The 23397-nt window shown below is 38.0% G+C and overlaps 1 protein-coding gene across 3 annotated transcripts in view; it reads right to left on the minus strand.

Moving 5' to 3' along the window:
- Window positions 1-23397, minus strand: part of LOC126875939 (uncharacterized) — a 174079-nt gene that overhangs the window by 52002 nt on the left and 98680 nt on the right. The window lies entirely within an intron of this gene.

The raw sequence follows: 23397 nt of genomic DNA on the forward strand, positions 1-23397 counted from the left end.
CGATGTACGTCAAACATGATCTTTAGGTAATTAGAATAATCTATACGGAAAGTTTACGAAGAGTTCATGTCGTATACGCAATAGGTCAATTATAAGACAGTCAACAAAATATGAATGTTCCTTAAGAATAAATATTAAAAGGTTAATGTATGGTAATTCAACATTCACTTATTCCTTAATTCAGAAGAAACCGAATACGACTAGGGCTGTTATTGAGTAAGGATCAGCACGATTTCTAATAATAGTACATTCGACGTTCTGCTCGCAAAACATCTAATAAGCTCGTATCCTTCGGAAAACGAGACTGAGGTAATCTCATTCCGGCGGATAATTCGACTCCTCAATTAGTCTCGTTAGGATCGATTTTATATAACGTATAAATTCCAGTGTAACTTCGTATTTCCTTACTAGAATCAGCGAACCAGTACTCCATGAGTGAAAACGGACAAAAAGACACGAAAAAGAGTAAAAGAAGAAGGAAGATATCGGCATGAGCGATTCTTGGAACCGGAAGTTTCCCAAGTATGCATCCCGTCGGCTCTGATTACGTAAAGTATGTATACAGTGAGGAACAAAAGTATTGGCACAACTTCGCTTGTTTTATAAAGTTTTGCATTTTTTTTTTTTTTTTTTTTTTGAAAAGTGGGGATTCTTGTATTAGCTGTGTACTAAGTGTAATTTTACATTTCATGTTTATTATTCATTGTTATTGTACAGCTACCCGCAATGATAATGAGAAAATTACGAAATATTTCAGTTTCAAAAATTACGTTTTAAAGATTTACGCAGGATTTTATAGGAAAATCTGATCTGTGAAAATGCGGTCTTTGTGTTCGTCACTGTACATAGACAAGCCGGCAGGTGACCAGAAAATGTTCGCCCCTCATCAGTTCCCATTTAATCGGTGTAATTATTCGCGAACACAAGTACGTAATTCCTTCGCCACGTAGAATCCTACTATTTTATTACGACACATGGCGGCAGTGGCGTGCATAGTTATACTCTTCGTCAGGCACGTCTTCGATGAACGGTCATGAAAGCAGTTTGAATACTCCTTGTTGGCTAATTTGGATGTTGAGGATCTCGTTATCCAGAAAATTTACACGTATCTACTATCATGTTACTAATTTTCGTAGTTCTGTTTCTTTCGTTTCGGTGGTAATGATTGATGCGATACTAAATTTTAATTGCTTTGTATAGCTTACTTTGTAGCTGGGCGTTAAACGTTGGGTAATACAAAATATAATATAGGGGCTATTCTTGTTTTGTAGAAGCAACTTGATGGCAGGATGATGATGGAATTAAGCAGATTACCGGTATAGTGGAAAGATGATCCGATCGTGATATGATTTAACTTCTTTGCTGTAACAGACTTGCCTCTATTTGGTGTCTATACCATTCTGCTGTGGTATAATTACGCATATAGCGTAGTTGACTTTTCATATATTTCATGGAAAAGAATTTTTTAGCCACGTAGTAACATATGGTTCACAAACCGTAAAATATTTTTCGCTTTGCGTTGCTCTTGCATGATGTGCAAAAGCGGGGAAAGAGAAAAAAGAAGCCAAACGAATTTTCTGTCAGAAGAATAGTAAATCAATTCTCAACCCCCGATTCTCACAGTCTAAACTACTCGGCAGCAGCCGCCGTAGTGCTCCTCCAATTTCAAGGTCATCCATTTACTCCGCGGCAGCGAGTCTCGATCGAGCGATTAGGCGCGAGGATCCGATCGTCCGCTGACATCTTCTGAAGATACATAACAGAGTGCCGCGAGCTGAATTTATCGGCGAATAGATCAGCCTTTAGAGTTCTTAGAGTGTTAAATGACGTGTGGTATCCGCAGAATCTGAAGCCTGATCCGCGATCATTTCTTCCCGCGGTTTTCCTCTACTATTCTCCCCTTGGTCGTTTGTTTTTTCTTTCCTTGCCATCGTCGTTGTCGTCGTTGTCGTCGTAGTCGTCGTCGCCGTCATCATTGTCGTTGTTATCGTCCTCTTTATCCTTCTCCTCCTTTCTTTCGTTCTCTTCGCGTGTATGTATATAAGCGGCTCGCGTTTTGATCGAAGGCACATATAAGCATCGTGGCTTGGCTGGTAAAATGAAGACGTGCGGCTACAGAGTAAGGCTGACTGGCACCGTGCAATCGCAGGTGGTCAATTAGAATCCGCGTTCTCTCGCGCACCGCGGTAATCGGGCCTTTACAGCTACCCTTTTTTCCCCGCATTTATAATTACGAGGCCCGCGGCCCCGGCCGTGCGCTCCGTAACGATCCACGCCTTCCTTTTACTCGGCTCGCCTTGTTTCTCTCTTCCTTTGCACGTTCTAACTTGTTCCATTCCCTCTTTCTCTTCCTTATCCCACGTATACAGGCTATTTCAAAAAGTTGGAACCACACTTTAGGAGCATGTAGTTTTCATCAAAACAAATAGAAATGTCAAAGGTTGTAGTATCCGGATTGTAAAATATTCGGCTAGAATGACTCTTTTTAGGAGCTTCTGAACTCGCTCAAGTCGAAAATGAGGATCATTTTTCAAGGAAATAAGACGTAAACAATGTCGGTTAATCTGTTGATGTGTCACGTCCTCGTGGATACTCTTAACCTTCTTCTTCTTCTCCTAACCTACTCTTAACCTTCTTGCTTTGTGCATTCGAATCACGAGTACTGCATTAGGTTTGGGTTATTCTTTGTTTTTGGCCGTGATCAGCGGTAAGAGGTAAAATTGGCCTTTGCAGCATTGGCATTGGCATTGGCTGTGTCGTCATTTGTTTCGGGCGGATTTCTCCAGATAAGGTCTTCGTCGACCAAATGTTCAAAATCTATCAAAATCCTTCATTTCCGTGTAAAATGACCTACATTTTCGGCTTTAACGACTTAAGATACCCCCGAAAAGACACATCCAGATCAAAAATTTTGCAATCCGGATCTACGGATTCGCGTTCATTGATTGTTGATACACTGAAATGCGGAGCTTCGTAATACGTCGATACTATTGAGCGTGCGGAAGCGAGGATCCCACAATTCATGTTGTCCGCGAACGTTAGATTTGTCATAAGGTACTTCTTAGTCCTTGACATCTGACATTGACATCTGAACGAAGTACATCATGAACTCTAAAAATTCTCAAAAACACCACAGTCAGATTGTAGCAAATCTCCCCGTAGTGTATTTTATCAGAAGACTTAAAAATATCTGAATAAATACGAGTCCAAATAATATATACGTACAGAGTGCGGTATTCCTGTGATGGCATAAGAGCACTGATTTTGATAAATGCCCTTACATTATCCTTTATTTTCTGTTTGTCCTACCGTTTCTTTGTCTTCGTTTGAATTTGGTTTGCAAGCCCGGTTATTTGCTAACGGAACCGTCTTTCATTTCGTCCCGGTAAAAATCTTCAATGGATTCCCCTTCTTTGTCTCTCTTTGCAGGTTATAAGTGGCAACAGCCCTTTAGGCGACTCGGGGATGGCGCTGAAGTGCCGAGACGCGCGTTAGGCTTGGAAAAGATTGAATGGTCAAGAGATGCATGCTTTGGTTGACTTGCACTATAGCGTGAAATTTTTGTTATGTAATTTGCGTAGATTGAAGGATTCTTTAGAGTAATTCATAGAGCAATTTAAATATAAATTACATACTAATAAATTAATCTTAAAACGCAGCATATATCTGTCGGAGATGGAAGGACAGCGGGATTTCCCGTCTGGAATGTTGGGAAAAACCCCAATACCCTAGTCCAGACTTTTACTATAGCTACATTTAAGCAATAAAAAATAAGAAATAGTTTTAATGTTCCAACCTGGCTTTGTGACAATGGATTCGGGTTCAAGGTCACATAGCGGGTCACTAGACGTAGCCGTGGTCACGGGAGGGACGTGTACCTGGCAGAGGTATGGAATGATTATATGACTCTCCTTAAAAACAAAGATTGAGCCGCGAAGAGGGGACAGGAATATATAAGGGCAGTTTCATTTAGATTACGAGTTAGTTAGTCGTTGGACGAATTGCTGATTGAGTTATCGAGAAAGTTACCCGAATCGTGGACTCGTCATCCCGTGTACCGTGTGTTACGCCGGGCGACTCTCTGCCTGGCCCAGGTCACACACCGCGGGCCAGACGGACACCAGATGTCCGCTTTTCCGTACGGCGTACCCTCAATAGCCTTAAGCACCCATCATAAACCCGAGTCACTTGCCTGCTAAGGTCCTTCAAAACAAACAAACATCTGTTTCCGAGGAATTTCTAGAAACTATTGTCTACCACGGCGAAAAAGGGAAAGTTAGTTTTTGTCACGTACGCTGCAACTTTCCTCCCACTAACCACTTTCTCTCGAGGGCGGTTAAGACCCTTCGTCTAACCAATTAACGGCGAAGCCTATTTCCCTCACTCTCTTAACTAACATCGGTACCAACAAATCCGATGGTCCCGTGCGCTAGACACACCCATCCTTAGCTTTCCTCCGACACAGCATCGTCACTCGACTGCACTTCTTCTACATCGTTGGAAAAGTCAACTACTAAGTATACCGCTAATGCCCATCGGGCAGTCTAAGCATAACGCGAGAGTCGGTCTCGGTATTGTCGAGTCTACATTTCCTCTCCTAAATATCTTATAGTGCTACGTCCACTAATACACTAAATCTAATTGTAAGAGCCCTGCTCTAACGTACATATGTATCTTATCTTCGTGCGATAAGTGATTATCTATCTATCTATGCTCATCAGTGTAATCTAAGTGTTGGAAATATATAATTTATAATTCTGTGAATCACAGTGTTATACAAACTCAATCACCCCTATTATCTCAACGGAAATCAGGGGATCGATCAATTCGTGGTGTCGATTGTTATAATCGTAACGGGGATTTACGACCCCCGTTGACGTCTCTCCTAGCGACTACGTCTCCCCGCGATTGGTCGAAATTACACCGTGGATTCGTTATCGAACCTGAATTCGTTGTCACCATCATCTCGACCATCCTATCGCCGCTATTACTCATAGCCTCTTGTAGTGTCCACGCTTGTACCAATAAACATTAGCTACATCCGCGGTGGTAAAGTAAGTAAAGGTTCATCGAACGCCCCCAAAATTCTAACCTTACTCCGACATACCTATATGACGACAATGGTGAAATATTGGTGTTTTCAATTCCTATCAAACGATCCGTTTAATTTGAAAATTCAGTTTTACGAAGTTGAATGTAATATAACCAAACTTCCAAATGTAAGTGAAAGAAAGAAAATAATTATTATTTTCTATACAATACTGTTAAAAATAAATATTAGCATTTAAATACGTAGGACTAATTATCTTATGAGACCTAACCTAAAATTTCGCCGTTATATATGCAGTTATGACGGTTACGGTCAGCGGGCCGTGGCACTCTCGATTTTGCTAGAGAATTTACTCTCGATGAGATGAACGTCACGTTGTGCTGAATTTCCATCGGTGGCGGAGCGTGAGCGTGCGCATGGACGCGCGCACGCGGCCGACGCGCACGAGCGATCGCAAAACGGCCTTGCTTGATCGCTGCGAACTCGTTACCGTGTAAGTGCACGATCGCACGCCCGTTCCGAATTTTAACTCGAGGCTTTAAATTTTACCGCTCTGCAAATCTCTCATTTCGCCTGTATTAACGACTAACGACTTCGACGATCGTTTATCGACAAAGAGCAGTTTAGTCAACCGTAACGTTCTTAACCTCAAAGGTTACTCCGGGCAATTTTCACGAATCGAAACATTCTCGCGGATACGGCGACTTGATTCTTTGGTAAATTTCGAAAAATCGCGAGAAATAGGATTAAGATTACATTGTTTCGATACGATATTATACAAGGTATTTTTAATTTTTCTTGACAAATTGCAGGAACATAATCTACCAGCGAAAATAAGAAAACGATGTCGTTACAGGAATGCAGTGTAATACATGAAAAGTAAAATGGAGACTATGATAAGTATAATTTTGTTAATTTTCCGAGTTTGATGTTAGTGAGGGATTAAAAGGACGCATTTTAATGTAACACAGCTCGAAAGAGAAATAACCTATACGGCTTATAATCCTTTAGCAATGGATAACAAATCTATGAAGTTTTGCGAAGGAAACTTGCGATGAATCTAATACCTAAAATATCATAATCAATGCTTTTGAGATCAATATTTTTCAACAATAAATATTAGGTTTTATATAATATTTGTTCTATTGGAACAAAATGGAAGATACACAATTCAATAAAAATAACGTAAAACAAAAATGTTGTGCATCTATTATTTCCTTATAAAACGAAAGAAGCTTTTGTGATATCTTTTAACATTTCTTTCTTATTTTCACTTTTAGACTAAGATTTCTGTAGATTGTTCGAACAAACTGGAAACATCCTGCATATGATTTTGGCTTTGTTCTTATTTAATATACCTGTGTGATTACCTATATATAAATTGTAATGCAATAGTGGTTCGCATCGTAGTACGAAAGAATTGAAAAATGATAAAAGTATTTTTAATATACTTTATGCACGTGTAGCGAAACTATGTAGATAAATTGCATATCGTGTTTTGTTTGGCGTGACAGTAACTGCAATAACAGCTGCATTCTTGCGGACTGGGCATGAAACACTGCCTAGTAGTTACATCATAACCAACCATAAGGGAAACGAGTTCTTTCGGAAAACATTCGGCGAAATGAGGTTGCACGTATCAGATCCAGCCCGCTCGTATACCATTCAAATCACTTTTTTGCGGTTTATTTGACTGTTAAACATAGACATTCTACGAAACGTTATCAATCACGTTGTGGTTGGTTCAGCAAAATCATTTCGATTCAGAAATCGTTGTATAACCGCGAAAAAAGTAGCTGAATTATGATGTCAGGTCGCATTAGTCACGGACCCCTATCACTACAGCGATATGTGGCAAAGAAATCGAACGACTGACAAATTAAAATGTTACCTTAATATTTCGTTCCATTTTTGTTTTCGATTTTCATCGTTTAGAAAGTTCCGCCCGTACAATCGATCGCAATTCGAGCCGGTTCGACTTGGCTGCACTTCATAACTGCAACTTGTTGCCGACCTTTCTTATTAATTTCGCAGATTACAGTCATTTTCCAGTAATACCGCGATGGCTTTGTAACGCTGCTGCACAAAATCGTTGAACACCATTAATATCTTCACGGTATAATTCTACGAGCCATGATAAGGCCTCATAACATTTCGATGTATGATCAGCCGAGAGGCAGAGGTGCGGTAACGCGCAAAACCTCCGCCAATACTTTTACTATGCGATTAATTAATTCCCTTAATCGATAACTATTATTAATACTTTTCGAGTTCCGGGATTCGAATACTTTCAAGTGGAGGAAAAAGCTCGACGTTCCACGAATGTAACGCTTGACATGGGAAATCTATCTCCGACCCATCGATTTGTTCTCATACCAGTTTGCCGTTCGGTGCGCGCGAGATCGTTCCGCTAGAAGCATGAGCGCACATGTTTCTTGGTAAGTAAATAAACGTCAATGCAAGTAATAGGCGATCACGACTGCATCCGTTTGGTACGTGCATCCATACATACAGTCGGAGACAAAAATAAGCAAAGAGATAATGGATATAAGTATATTTCGTTAAATACGTCTTGTTTACACAAAGATGTATATATTAATTTCAATTTGCTTACTAAATAATCTATGTACCATAAGGATATACAGGGTGGTTGGTAACTGGTGGCACAAACGGAAAGGGGGCGATTCTACGCGAAAAAAGAAGTCGAAAATATAGAATAAAAATTTTTCGTTTGAGGCTTTGTTTTCGAGAAAATCGACTTTAAATTTTCGCTCGGTACGCCTGCGGTACATTATAACGGATCTCACTGTAGATCGTTGTGTCGATGGAAAAATTAAAAAAAAATAGAAAAAAAAACCATTTTTTTACGTGGGGAAATCCGGCGGATTTTTATCGGCTAAAACCCCACGGGCGGGCCTAGGTGTAGTTCAGCAACGAGTGAAACCGTTCTCCGGGGGTACTTCCCAAACACTCATAGAAGCACAACAACATAGTAGGCAAGGGGGGTCGGGAAACCCACTTGCCCGTTGTATATACTTCTAAGATGATATTTGGTTTTCCACCTTGGCTTGCCCAAGAGTGGTCTCGAACTCGCGACATCTTACTACCGCATACGCCCTTTACGAGCGTAGCTAGCGAACCCGCCGAGTATTTACTAGTTGTTGACGCATTATGTTCATCAAGTTGTTGGTCTTCAGTGTTGCTACAACGAACACGTGTTTTACAGCTGATAAGATAATAAAATATAGAATAATAGAAAATATAGAATATATAGAATAGAAAATATAGAATAAAAATTTTTCGTTCGAGGCTTTGTTTTCGAGAAAATCGACTTTGAATTTTCGCTCGGTACGCGTGCGGTACGTTATAACGTAGATCGTTGTCTCTATGGAAAAATAAAAAAAAAAAAAAATTGTTATTCTATATTTTCGACTTCTTTTTTCGCGTAGAATCACCCCCTTTCCGCTTGTTACCAACCACCCTGTATAATAAACAAAATGTAAGAATATAACACTAGTTCGATCGATACATCGCTATCTGTCCACTTATTTTTGACCCGACTGTATGTGGGAGAACAAGCAAGGGACACAAGCGGGGAAATATGTTTTTTGTTCGTTTATAAAACCGAGCTGGACTCGAGAAAAAGGATTTTTTTGAAAGTCACGCGTCGGTTGCCGGTAATCGATACCATTAAGCCTGGTCCGTGTATTATCGAACGACGATAATGTATCCTCTGACTTAACCACCCTGTAGGGAATCTCGAATAATTATATTTTCCACAGACGATGATAATTACACAGAATACCAGCGGGTTGATAGAACGAAACCAAACAAGATAGAAGCGAAAAGGATGCAACGAGGAGCCAAGCAGGCGAGGGAAAGAGGGATTAATATTATGGGGGAGGGTGCGTAAAGGGGAGTGTAACCCGGCGAGTGGTGAGTGCATCGCAAAGACCTTCCTCCGGTAAGATAGTACCTACCGAGGAAAAACAAGTGACAGGCGTTGTTAATTGGCAGTCTCTAGATGGCAATTAAGATTAATAACAAGCTAGCAATCCTCAGCCACCGATGGTTAGCCGCGCGTGTGCACGTACACACGATCTACACGCGCAGCCTCGCGCACCGATGCGACAGCTATATAGTATCACTGGTATGCCCGGATGTCAGGGGTTGCAGGAAGCTGGGACAGCTAACCTCGCCGATAATAATATCATACGTACGAACTCTTCGGCTCTGCAGCCTGTCATACGATCGGATGTACTAATGAGATAAGGCGCGTAATTGATTTTTCCTTCCATTTTTTGAGTTCTTCCCATATTCTTTTGGCTTAGTTTTAATTACGCTATCGGGCAAATGCGAATATATATTAAGATGAATCAAGTAGGCGAATTTCTGCAATTGTAATGAATTTTCGCTTTTGATTATTTTTGACGGTTTCTTATTTTAGGCTACTTCTTCTGTATTGCGAAGAATTTATTTTTGGAGGATTGGAAAATTAAAATAACGCTATAAATTCAAAGATAAAACGATTTGTATTTATAAAAGGTAAATTATTAAATTTGAACTTAATTGGATTAATTTGTTATTGCAGAATCTACTACTTTAAAATTTTCAAAGATGCATCTCCTATAATGTTCTGTACGATCACAGTAAATATAAAAAACTACGTAATGGATGGAAAAATGGATTATTAGAAACATTAATACTATAGTTTGAACAAGTATCGTGTAAGTTGCGTCACAGTAGCAAAGTAGGTCTTCAAACAAATTGATATTTAGTTGTCAGATTTCGTATTTTGACTGCTGGTACCAGTTTTGACCTATCTCAAGGGTCTTGGGTCTCAAGCGTACGAGGAAAAAAGATTGTATATCAGGTAGTCGTAGGTCGAGAATCAAGTACAGTTAAGGTCTGATTCACACGGCGTACCTGATTGATGGCACGTGGATTTGATATCAATGAAATACATAAAATAGTTCTTTTGCACATTTGCGCTATTAAAAACGCTTTTTATTATTTTCAAAAATATTTCTTTTTGAGGATTGCAATTTTTAATAAAACATTTACATTAGTAAAATATCTTTAGTACACGGTTTTTGATTCTTAATTAACAATGTAACGTTAGAACATTTGCATATAAAAATAATCAGTTAATGCAAGCAATTACTGTACGAGAAAGCTTATATCTGCAAATTGAAAAAATTGAAATTCCGAAGTATGATCTCTTCTAACTCTTTTGTTTGTGCTACAAAATATGGATTAAGTTGTCACAATTCCTACAGATCTTAGGAAGATCTTAGGATCTCAAATTTGGGCTTGCTAAACCTAACAGATTATGTTTCGTTAAGCATTTTGTTAAGTATTTAATACCTAGATTATCCTAAAGAAAGAATTTATATATAACCAATACTAACAAGTTCTTTCAAAAACAAATCTGCAAAAATGAAAATTAAAATTTCAATCCTGCCCATAAACTATGAATGTTTAATTCTTTGTTCTTTCTTTTTTTGAATGTGTTGAGAATTGTGGATCTTTGAAGCCGAAATAATGTTATAGGGACACTAAATTTATACTTGGGATTAATATTAGAATAGTAATATATTTATTTTATGGACGATTTCTTATATATTCATCGATACACACTTGCACGCGTCTCAGCACTTTCTTCTGTACCCGACTGTTAACCGACTGAATAGTTTACACTCATCTGTTTTCGAGACGCCGCGCACACCTCCACACACTGATACCCACATACAAGTATCTCTACTACACATTTAACCCAGTCCAGCACAGAAAATTATACATATATCAACAGTATGGAAAAGCCAAATTACAATCAAATAAGTTCTTTTTCTCTATATCTATAAAATAATGCACGTATCAATATGATCAAGATAAGTAAAATAATAAAGAAACAAATTAACCATTGCCTGTAACTTAATATCTTTTCAGCTATATTTTGCAATTCACAATTTAACAGGCATAAATCGTTGCCCCGTCGCCTTCGATTTTATTGCATCTCGAACTTCCCAGTTCGTGATCTTCGAACTCTTCTTTGACACTGACAGAGAAGCAATAAAATGTAGCGGAGCTCTCGGAATTGCTTTCAAATTCACTCCCATTCACGATTGCTCGCCTTGAGACACGTTTACTCACCTGCCAGCTACATTCAGCTGAACGACTCTCATTTTCGATCTCCGAAAAAGGACATGTTCGGCTTTTTATTCCTCCAATTTGCGATATGGGCGGTAGTTTTTCATTGCTGTTACGATACGGGTCGAAGTCGTTTCTCAATTGAACCACGAAAGATACTCTTGGAGTATATCGAATCACGAAATATACGTCCATAAGAAATTCGAAATCGATACGGGATATTATAAGATATTATGTTCCTCATTAAATAAAATACGTTATATCTGATTATGGTATACATATAACTACCTTCGGACACTTTCCATTTTATATATAGTAATACATCGAGTCTTTTAATATTCCTTAACACAATCGAACGATCGAACCAAAATTCGTCGATATTGGCGAAAAACGGAAAAAAGGGGAACTATCGTGATATTCATATTTTCCCATATTTACGATATTTTTTTGAAATTCTTCCACATGACTAACAGATCGCGCTGAAATCCATAAATATGAAAGAAGAAAGGAAACAGCTACAGTATTGCTACAATTTTTCCACCTCTCCAATCAATGACGTCTACCTTCAGACATTTTCCATTTTATCCGACGTCGATCTCTCTGAAATTCTTCGACGCGTCTAAACGATCGAACCAAGATGCTCCATCAGCCGCGCTGATTGATTTATCTAGCGACGTGTTTGTTCCCGGCTGAACAATGTTATAAACGGCGCATAAAATAAGGTACGGTGTAATTTAAAGCAATAAAGAAAATCGCGAAATCTGAGAGCTACTAAGCAGGCCGCGTATGGAAAACTAGCCGGGGCCACAAGTAGGATACGGTATGATCGTAATGGCCAGCTCCATAGCGATAATAATGATCGATCGTTGCATAATCAATAGGTTACGCAATTTGCCCAGGTAATCGCGGCGAACTATGAATGACGAGCGTACGGGGCAACGTCTCTAACGATCCCTAATTATCCCGATACGATGCGTCTCGTGGCTGGCGCCGTGCCTCGTTTCTGGATCCTAACCCAGATGTGAATTTATGTCGACCAAGCCTTGTTAATGCTTCGTTCACGATGTTCCTACGCTTTCTCGCGATATCGAACGTCTATAAAAAGAAGAGGAGACTATCTTCGAGAATGCGAGAGAAAGTTTTTGGAATGGATATGAGAAAAGTTTGTATATTACAGTAGTTATGTTGGTATTTATGAAATATAAGAGTTATATGGTATATTAAATTTCCTATTATATGGTAGTGCATATGCTATTTTGTGGTAATGAGAAGTTATTAGTAGCGTTGCAGAGATTGCTATGGAAGAGACGAGAGAGAGAGAGAGGGGGGAGGGGGGAAGAGAGGGGGGAGAGGGGGGAGAGGGGGGGAGGGAGGGAGAGAGAGGGAGAGAGAGGGGGGGAGAGGGAGGGAGAGAGAGGGAGAGGGAGGGAGAGAGAGAGAGAGGGAGAGGGAGGGAGAGAGAGAGAGGGAGAGGGAGAGAGAGAGAGAGAGAGAGAGAGAGAGAGAAGGGAAGATTTATATATTATTCTAGTTATTTCGATATTTACAAATTACATAGATACCTACATGTAGAATAACTTTAAATGTTTTCCTATTATGTACTTTGTGGTAGCAAAAACATGTTATCAGTATATTGTGGAAATCGTTATGAAAGAAAGAAAGGGAAGGCAAATTTGAAATTCTTTTTACGTATCAGCAAAAGTGCATTTGTTTTCGGTAAAACTGGTCTCAAAATTTAGCGCATTAGATATTTTTATATATTTTACTATATATTTAAGATATTCTATACCTTTAGAAAATGATTCGAAAAGATGTGTCTCTATCGTTAATAATTGATAGAAAATAATTTTTCTCACGAGCTAGATAGAAATTGCGACATATGTCTTCACATATGATAAAACGAGGACTTTGTATCCTCGCATGAAAAAAATAGCGATAAAATGTATAAATGTACCGTTACGTAAGTGTGGCATTAGATACTTGAGAGTGGATTTTGATCGACTATGATATGCCATTTAGCAATTCTATTTGAAGATGAAACAATTTCGTTGTGTAATTTGTTTGTCATATTACTCTTGTTCGAAGAATTAATAGAAATACACACTAGAAATCTCAGAAATGGCTATGATTAGGCTATGAAATGGCTATGATTAGGAAATGGCTAGGTTATTTTTACAATGCTTAAAAGTAGATTCGTAGGATTGGAGTACTTTGCTCATCATTAAATTCATAGAACATTATAGTATTTATTCGTCCTTGTCTCTTACCTTCCTTCGATGCTAATATTGACTTTCTCAATATATATTCATCGTTCAAATAATCTAAGCTTTAATAGTCATTTACTCTGACACCTAAAAGTTTAGGAGATAAACAAGAAATATTAAAGCACGATATAAAAATATTCAAATACAATTAAGAAAATCAATAATGTGATTTTATGAGACAGAAAACGATACTTCATTGACAATTGATAACGGAAAGAACAAAACCTATGAAACTATGTATCTAACATAAGACACATGCTTCTTCGAATGCGGCTATATCGACTCAAATTTCCAATTAATATTGGGTCGACAACTAAGTGATTGCGGATTTTGTCAATACCACCTAATGACAAAATCCGCAATCACTCAGTTGCCAAGCCAATACTTCAATTTACAACGTCGCGTGGTCGTATTTCTTTCACCAAGTACATATACAAAGGCGGATGTACGATATTGAATTCACACTGAGATTCAGATGCGAAAATGAGTTCAGCGTTCGGTATATCGAACGCTTTCTTTTCGCATGCGAGATCAAGGATGTAGCGAAACAGGTTGACATTTGAGTTGGTTTTGCAATTGGCCTCGTCCGGCGCTCGTTTCGGGAAACGAGGAGCACGCAAGATTGCGCAAGCAATCAACCGGATTTCGCAACGTGTTTAACATTAAAGGCTCCCGTGGCCGCGACACAGCGAGAGCGTGGGCACGCAAAAGTATACCGATATATTTCGTGGGCCCACGCGCGCTCGCGAACGACATTCCTTTCAACATCGGGGCCCGGTCAGCCAACGGACAAGTTGATGCCCACGTATGCGGTGAATAGGAACAGCTGTCAAACGCCAGAAACCGAAACGTGCGTTGGGAAGTGTCGACTGCGAGAGATCCTTCGATATAACGGAAACACGTGACCTACTTTGCGCATTTTCTCACCCATTTTCGTTTTCTCCAGTCTTTTTCAATTTTTTTTTTTTTTTTTTTTGGTAAATTACTTAAAGTACGAAGGAATATTATAAATGATTCTGTTGGTTCAATTTCAAGAAGCGAAGAAATCTTATAAACTTGACACGACACGTTATTCGTATGATATGACAAAGCTTAATTTTGATCCTGCTGCTTTTATGTCTCAATTTTGCTGCAATTTTTAGGATTTTTAATGTTTTTCTTGAACAGATTTTTTTTCTACTGGACGAATTTTAACTCGGCTATAGCGCTTTAGCCGAAGTAAGTAGACATAGACATTTGCATGCATCTTATAATAAAATGAAATAGTATGCAGAATCATTAAATAAGCTTTGAAAATCGTTTAATTCCACTATACGTTATGCAAATAAGTTCTCTCAACGATAAAAATAAATTCGACTGTTTCACTCACCCACTCGACAGCATCGTTCAGGAAGAATAAATTCAGAATGTTTTCTCACTCACCTGGAACAAAGAGAGAAACATTTTCTATCAATAAATCGTTGGAAACGAAATATCGGTTAGACAGGTGGTCTGCATCCACCTGTCCACAGCGAAAAATACCAGATAATTATTAAACTATTGTATACTACATTCTATTGGATTTCTTGTCACATCGGCTGTTATGTGTCTGTTTGATTTCCTGTTGTCGCGTAATCGCTATTACGTGACGAGCTGCCTCGAGCTATGCGAGTTTCTTACTGTGTGTCATTGGAATAATGCCACAAATTTCCAATAAATCGTGCATAATATCGGCGTAAAGACGATTCCCAGAAGGAATAAATCTTCATCCCATAGTCGAGGAAAATTTATCTTGACTCTGGAATTTCTGAAATATTCTTTGGAAAAAAGAAATTTTTCTTCTTGAATACTTTTTCCTCCGTCACAAAATGAAGATGAAAATGAAAATTTTGTTCATCTTATTCTTCTTTATCGATAATTTTTAAATTCATGTTTACATTATCAATTAAATTTGAATCGAAGTGCTGAAGATTCATCAATGATGTATCTTACCTTATCGATATTCTAATCTTTACGCAATATATCTTTACATAACGAGAAAAGACCGTGAAGCTATTTGAAAACTGGCCAAAAGAAACGGTGCATTTATTGTTTGATGATATGCTAGTTCCATAAAGACACACCACCTTAATAACAGTAATTTAATAAAAAATAAATTGTTCTTAAATTTCACTAGAAACTTTCTTCATTATCTTTCTTCAATGATATATATCAAGTTTCGTATAAAATACAGTTTCACGATTACAATAGTTAAAGAAATGATATCGCGTGCGCATTTAAACCCGACATACTGTATACTGTATACACTTTACACGTCAGCTACCGTGACCAAGTCATTGTTAACGATCCACATTTAATCGCGTGTGTCAGAAGAAAGCCAGAAGAACGTAATTCATTCGGTAGAGAAACAGGAAGAGAGGATGAAAGAAAGAGGAGAAAGGGGGGAAGGGGAGGTTACTTTTAAACGGTTGAGTTGTTCGTCTTTTATACGTAGTTAGCATAATGTAATCCATCGCATTATGCAGCTAGAGCTTCGCATTATCCGATCCGTGCGTCGTGTGGGCTCGTTCGGTGAGTTATCGAGCAACGGACATGCCAATTAATCGCATTGTGCGTTTCGCGCACGTAGGACTCGCCAAAATTATTGCGGACGCGTGTACGATGAGGAGTCTGCACGCGAAGCATAGGCAATCCGTTGAAATCGCGGATTTTTGTCAAGGATGATTAATGGATGAGGCTGGATGAGCTTTCGAGCACTAGAACTTGTATGTTCGGTTAAATATAGAACGGGTTTTGATATATCGTACGAACTGTTCACGTTTAGATACTGTAACCATCTCTAACTATCTGCATTTACAAGTATTGGATATTTATAAATCATACGGCGATTTTGAAAAACAAGAAGAAATAACAGATACCAGATAATGGATAACAATGCGAAGCCTGGGATTAATGGATTATAATTTTCATACGTGAAACGTGAGTGAGAAAATTTGATGTTCTATGAAGAAATTGTACGATATTATTGAAAGAAAATCGCGATAGAAAGTTTGTAATTGATCAGTGACATCTACGATGAGATAGATGCTGACTTTATTCATTAATTTGTGTTTCTGTAACTGATTGTGAGACATAGCGTATCAGAGTTTTTGGCGTTATGTTAAGTGCTCGGTATCGCACAACAGCGATATAAATTACTGTTGATTTTTAAATTTTATGAATTTTATGAATTCATTATATATAATGTAACAACAGCAATATATATAAATAACAAATAATAATTTTATTGCACTTAATATTAAAGCCAAAATACAAAGAAACAATACGCTTCATTTTTATTTAATTATTTATTAATTAGTAGAATATTCAGACCATCCAAGTGCGAATAACCTCGCACAATTGCCACGCCACTAACATATCGATTTAATTACATTCACTTACACTCGAAATATAAAGAAACACAACGTTAATATATCATACCACGCTGGAAGACAATATGCTTCTAAAAATACTCGTGTCGAAGTTAAAGGGAGCCTGTCAAACAAGAACAAAACACCGTCTCTTTAGAATCAAAAGCACGCCCCAAAAAATCAAACGTAATTAAACGAGTTCAAACAGAAGATGCTTTCGCGCGGCATTCGCATGTCGCGTTGCATTCCAAATGTTTCTGTTCGAAAACCGAGGCGTGGTCCCCGTGAAATTCCTTGAATCGCCCCTTTCTCTGTGTATCAGGATCTTGTCATCGAAGCTGGCGATGTGACAACTAGAAAATCGGGCTGTGGTATTCGCTGGTTTAACGCGGAACGTTCCACCTGGACAGGGCTGAAAGAGGCGGAGCAGAAAGTAGAAGAAAGAGAGGAACGAAGCACGAAAAGAGAGGGAAAGAGTGGAGAGATGGTGTATCGACAGATACGCCTCGGTCGAGGTAGACCGTGCTCGCGCGGAAAGTCCTCGCCGCGATTTGCATAATGAGAAATTATGTGTGCGCTGGCAGAAAGCGTACCGTGACACATATACCGATCGGGTGAAACCGTGCGTGCACGCACACCAGCGCTGTAATCGTTATTGGTTATTTACATCGGCGTCGGAATCGGCTATCCCACACATGAATTACTTGGCGAATTTCTGCAGGCTGTAATTACAAGGGTTTACGCCGATAAGGGACCCGGACAGACGGGGGAGGAATGACTCATGAAGGAGGCGTTAGAACGAGGCGTGAGAAATTACAGGGAATATATACCGATTTTCGATTATTGCTCGTTAAGAGATTGTAGGGAGAAATTGTGCAGCGTGGTTCATTACCGATACTTAAATGCGAATATATAAGCGTTTTCAATTTGACGAGTTGAGGGGTTCTGAGAAAGGCTAGCTACTGCTTGTGGAGTAAACGTTCGTTTTCTCACCAAATAGAGTAATTTTCTTTCTATACGTTTTCCTACTATGTATGTCTTTGAAAATCTCAAACGATAACAATTAAGAAATGTGGGATAGTGTGAAATCAGGGAAGGACGTGGCGTGAGGGGTAATTGTTTATAAACGTTGTCAAGGAGTGTTGTGAGTGTTACCAAGGTTTGTTAAGGGAAAAATGAGCGTGGAAAATGCTGTCAAAGTTGAATTTATCGTGGTCGAGTGAAGTTCGTTGTGTTGTTGTGACGTAGAATTAGTAAGAAACGAATACGCGAAACGCGGTATTATATTCGATTTTGTGAGAGTGCAACGATATTGTATTTATCATTCTGTTTTCTGTTAACTTCTTATAATATAACATTCCTACAGAAATAATTATATCATCATGATAATTCAATATATCTAAGTAATTAAAGTACGTCTTCTTATTATTGTTACCCGGGAGATATTCCTTTTCTTCTGAATCAAACTATACACGAACGCACGTTCATGAATCTATTAATAAGATTATCAATTTATTGATATAGACTCTCGGAATACGATAATAAATGGTAGATTAATGGGATGCAAAACAGAATCCATTCACGGATGAATATCAGAGAAAGTAAGGAGGAAGTGGGTCTGGAAGGAAACAATCGTTTACCTAAAAGTTCTGGAAAGTTCTTTCCTTTTTTTGCGTGGCAGATCATTAAAACTCCTAAAGAGCATCGTTGACTTTCTTCAGTTCGACGCATTCCGAAGACGGCGCGATTCATTCACAGAACAAAACGGCTGATACGGCGCGTCTAACCATATACTTTCTCCGTCTTATGTAGCATTAATTGCAGCATGTGAGCCGCAATTACGCCACATCTGAGTGTTCATCGATATAAAATCGCGCCATTAGCCGTGCAAGTATGAATTATCCGACAAACGCGAGCCACGTGGTGCTTCGGTACTCGATTAACCGGATAAATGACGAACGTGAACATACCTTTCCGGCCATCTCATGCAAGAAGGATAAATATTAATTCATTAGTCGCTTCGCTGCCTCCGGTGTAGCGCAGAATGAGTACGCTCCTTTAGCTAACTTGCATATGCGACGCTATTTCTACTGATAAGTATTATACGTATAGAGAGTGCTCAAATTTTTCTGGCGTATTCTGTGAGTATGAATAATAAAAAAATGTTATACAAGCGTAAGTCTTTTAAGACTTAATTAGAGAGTTATAATAAAAATATGATTATGAGAGAAATAGTAAGGTATATAGCGGTTACTATACTATAAGATAAGAATAGGTTCATTATACATACTAACAAATTTTATTAGAAAATACTGATACACTTTGCATAATATTTTTTTCCATAACGTGTATTTTGTTAAGATATCGTGTAAAATTTCTACATATGAAAAAGAGCTATTTAATTCTTTATCGGTCATTGATCACATACGACATCATTTATGTCTATGTTTGTACGTAGTTTGCGATATCTCAACATCAGCACTAAAATACCAATTTCAAAATGATTGTGTTTTTAAATTTTATTCCTTGAATTTTTTTTCTTCCAAAGGATTATTTAATTTTATCTAGTGCTATCTATTTCTTTGCGCTACTATACATTAAAATATAGCCAACATCTCTTCCCATAATTACTACAATGCCGGAAAACTGCAAAATTATTATATTAGTAATTAATTAGTAAGATGGTATTCTATTGCGAATATTTGGAATCATCAGATTGGAATTTATAATTCATATTATGCGACTGAAGATTCTCTGTGACGCTGAATCATAATTAATTGAGATCACATAAAGTTTCTTGCTCTGAGGTATACAGGGTGGTTGGTAACTGGTGGTACAAGCGGAAAGGGGGTGATTCTATGCGAAAAAAGAAGTCGAAAATATAGAATAAAAATTTTTTTTCTTTTTTAAATTTTTCCATCGAGACAACGCTTTACAGTGAGATCCGTTATAACGAGATGTGATAAAGTGCACGCGTACCGAGCGAAAATTCAGAGTCGATTTTCTCGAAAACAAAGCCTCAAACGAAACATTTTTATTCTATATTTTCTATTCTATATATTCTATATTTTCTATTATTCTATATTTTATTATCTTATCAGCTGTAAAACACGTGTTCGTTGTAGCAACACTGAAGACCAGAGTTTTCTTATACCAGAGTATAAGGACAACTTGATGAACATAATGCGTCAACAACTAGTAAATACTCGGCGGGTTCGCTAGCTACGCTCGTAAAGGGCGTATGCGGTAGTAAGATGTCGCGAGTTCGAGACCACTCCTGGGCAAGCCAAGGTGGAAAACCAAATATCATCTTAGAAGTATATACAACGGGCAAGTGGGGCCCCCCCCTTGCCTATAATGTTGTTGTGCTTTCTTTGAGTGTTTGGGAAGTACCCCCGGAGAACGGTTTCACTCGTTGCTGAACTACACCTAGGCCCGCCCGTGGGGTTTTAGCCGATAAAAATCCGCCGGATTTCCTCACGTAAAAAAAGAGGTTTTTTTTTCTTTTTTTTTTAATTTTTCCATCGAGACAACGATCTACAGTGAGATCCGTTATAACGAGACGTGATAAAGTGCACGCGTACCGAGCGAAAATTCAAAGTCGATTTTCTCGAAAACGAAGCCTTAAACGAAAAATTTTTATTCTATATTTTCGACTTATTTTTTCGCGTAGAATCACCCCCTTTCCGCTTGTACCACCAGTTACCAACCACTCTGTATATCATTTCCAATAATTTATCAACTTCCGCGTCTTTTGAAACCAAAGAAATATTTATACCACCGTTCATAAGTCATAAGTATAAATGCATGCTGCAAAATGAAATTAATATTTACTAATCATGTATATTATAAGAAAATAAGGAAATTATTAGTAAAAGTATTTGCATATTTTTAATAATTGCAGAAATACAAATTCTGGAATACATGCATTTCAGTCATCTTAGATTTGACAATTATAGTGTCAAATATCTGAAATTATTCTATCCTGAAACTATGTATCTCCCCGGAAGGATCGAATACCTCTAATTCGATAGAACCAGTTGAACTCACCGTCCAGTTCAACTTTCACAATTTTGAAAAAAGGCAAAAACGAGAAAAAATTATCTTCGGAACTTTCCATCGTAAAAAACTACAAGAACCAGTAATATTTCGTAACTATAATAAAAATTCACTGAATTTCACTTCTTGCTTAAATATCGATCAGCGATAATTTGCATCCTGTACACGTGCATCATTATAGATTACTAATATCCGTAGCCAATATAATCAGCGATTACGTTCGCGTTATGATAGGCTATCTCATTGCGTACGTGATACAGGTTGACATTTGAAACGAAGGCGATCGAGAAAGCGACAAACGGCACAATTATATCAACCATTCCGTCCATGTTTTAACGCAATACTGGATACTTATAACACGGCTGGTTATTCTCGGATCATTGAGCCTGGTCTGACGTAACGAACTTGTCTGATCTCTATAGCCGTCAACAGCGCGATCCACGTTCTGTTTCCGTGAACGAGAAAACGCGCGTTTCCACATTTTAAATAATCGTTTGGCCACTCGCGGAAACGACCTCGAGATTTATGACACGAACAGAGTTCTTTAGTTGCGTAAAGGAATTATTGAAATATTAGATCGATAGATCACATACGCGCAATGATTAATATATTATAAACAAACTGTTTGCTAGAAGCAATTATATGCCACACTACTGATTAAGAAAGTGGCGAGTAAATCTCGAACTTTTATCATACAGCAATAAAGAACAATCATTGGGAAATAATCGGAGGCTAAATTGAAATTGCAGAAATCAATCGGAGAGTAGGTAGAGTACCGTAGAAAGTAATCAAAGAAGTATTATTCGAAGAGTAGGCAGGGTTGCAGGAAGTTGTCGAAGAATGGACCCAGTTGCAGAAATCAAAGAGTAGGTAGAATCGCAGATAATGTTTAAAGGACAAAGTTGTTAGAACACGTTTCTATTTTGAATGATAGAAAACAAAGAAAGCATTAAATAATAAATTAGATTTTCAATATCACAGGAAGAATTCATTGAAAAAATTGAAGCTTAAGATTATCACATGCACGATTAATGGCAAAACTTATATATTGTGTAGACAATTTAAATATTCATACACACTGAACTGACTTTAATTATTCATACGCTACACGTTCGATTTTCATTATCTCCATCTTTGATTTTTTCTGTTCTATATCACTTTACTTAAGCATTAAAGCACTCGATAAATCTTTTGATTTTTAACAAAGACCGACATTGACGGTTTAATCAGTGCACGCGAGGTTCTTTTACAGAAATGCAAATCCAACATGGTGAATGTATAATTTATGTACGTGATAGCTTGTATAATTTATAGTAAAGCGCTATCGGAACAGGCTTTAATACAAGATCAGTAAAAATTATATCGCGTAATTTAATTAAGCCACGCGTGTCGTTAAATTGGCACGGCCTGACATAATGTGATCGCTCCAAGGGCGTTCAATTTGTCGAGATTCCATCTTCGATGTGAATCATCGTCGCTGTAAAAGCGTGATTTCTGATTTATTCTCTAGCGTTTACTGTAACCTGCTGTCGCTATTATTATAAATGCAGCTTCTTCTTTCTATATGTTTCTTGTTTAAATAGGGAAATGACTCTAAATCAGAATAATAAAAGGATTTGGACCTTGATTTAGACACAAATTATGTATCATTGTACGTTGAATTTAATTTTAATTAATAACCACACGATTATTAATAATTTCGTTGTGTTATCCATATAAAACCTCGATATTTTAATAAAATAGAATGTAGAGAGTTAAAAATGCAGGCAGCAATTATAATTAATTGCCTAAATGAAGCCTTACAAACCTATCAAAAGCTTCAAATAGCATCTACGAAGTTTAAAAAAGCTTAATAGATGAAATTTAAACTGTGAAACACAATAAATAATAATAACACAAACCAATAACAATTAATTGGTAGAAGTTCAATCCGTTAAACAGTTTTAACCCCACACTCGACTAACTTCCTATCAATTACAAATATTTTAATCGTAATTAAAATTACGCTAAAAGCAATTAGCAACACATCAACGTAACCAAATGCAATACTTCACGAATCTACCAAGTTTCAATCTAATTTTTCAAGCCACTGTCGTATCGCATGCAATCTCTTAATTTAAATAAAAAAAGCAAGGAAAGGGAATTTTATTCTCTGGAATCAAGACAATCAACGCGAGCAGAGTTTGCTCGGCCTCAGCGGAGCAATGCAATTAATTATCGTTAATCGCGGCGATTAATCGCGCGGCGGTCTAGGCATCTCGGTATGAATTACTATGTCGCGGACCGTGTAACCGTAACTCAGCGTCATCTGTGCACCAGTTATCGTTCCTTATCGACCAACGAGCGACTTGCTTCTCTTGTCACGCGTTCTTTCGTCGAAACGCTCTCTCCTGGCCGTGGAAACGCGCATAAATCGCGATTTTGCGCAACGACACGCATGCAAAGTGGCGCGGGAACGCGAGCAGATTTTCCTTGGCGATAAGTA

Source organism: Bombus huntii, chromosome 2 (genome assembly GCF_024542735.1).
Source record: "Bombus huntii isolate Logan2020A chromosome 2, iyBomHunt1.1, whole genome shotgun sequence".
NCBI lineage: Eukaryota > Metazoa > Arthropoda > Insecta > Hymenoptera > Apidae > Bombus > Bombus huntii.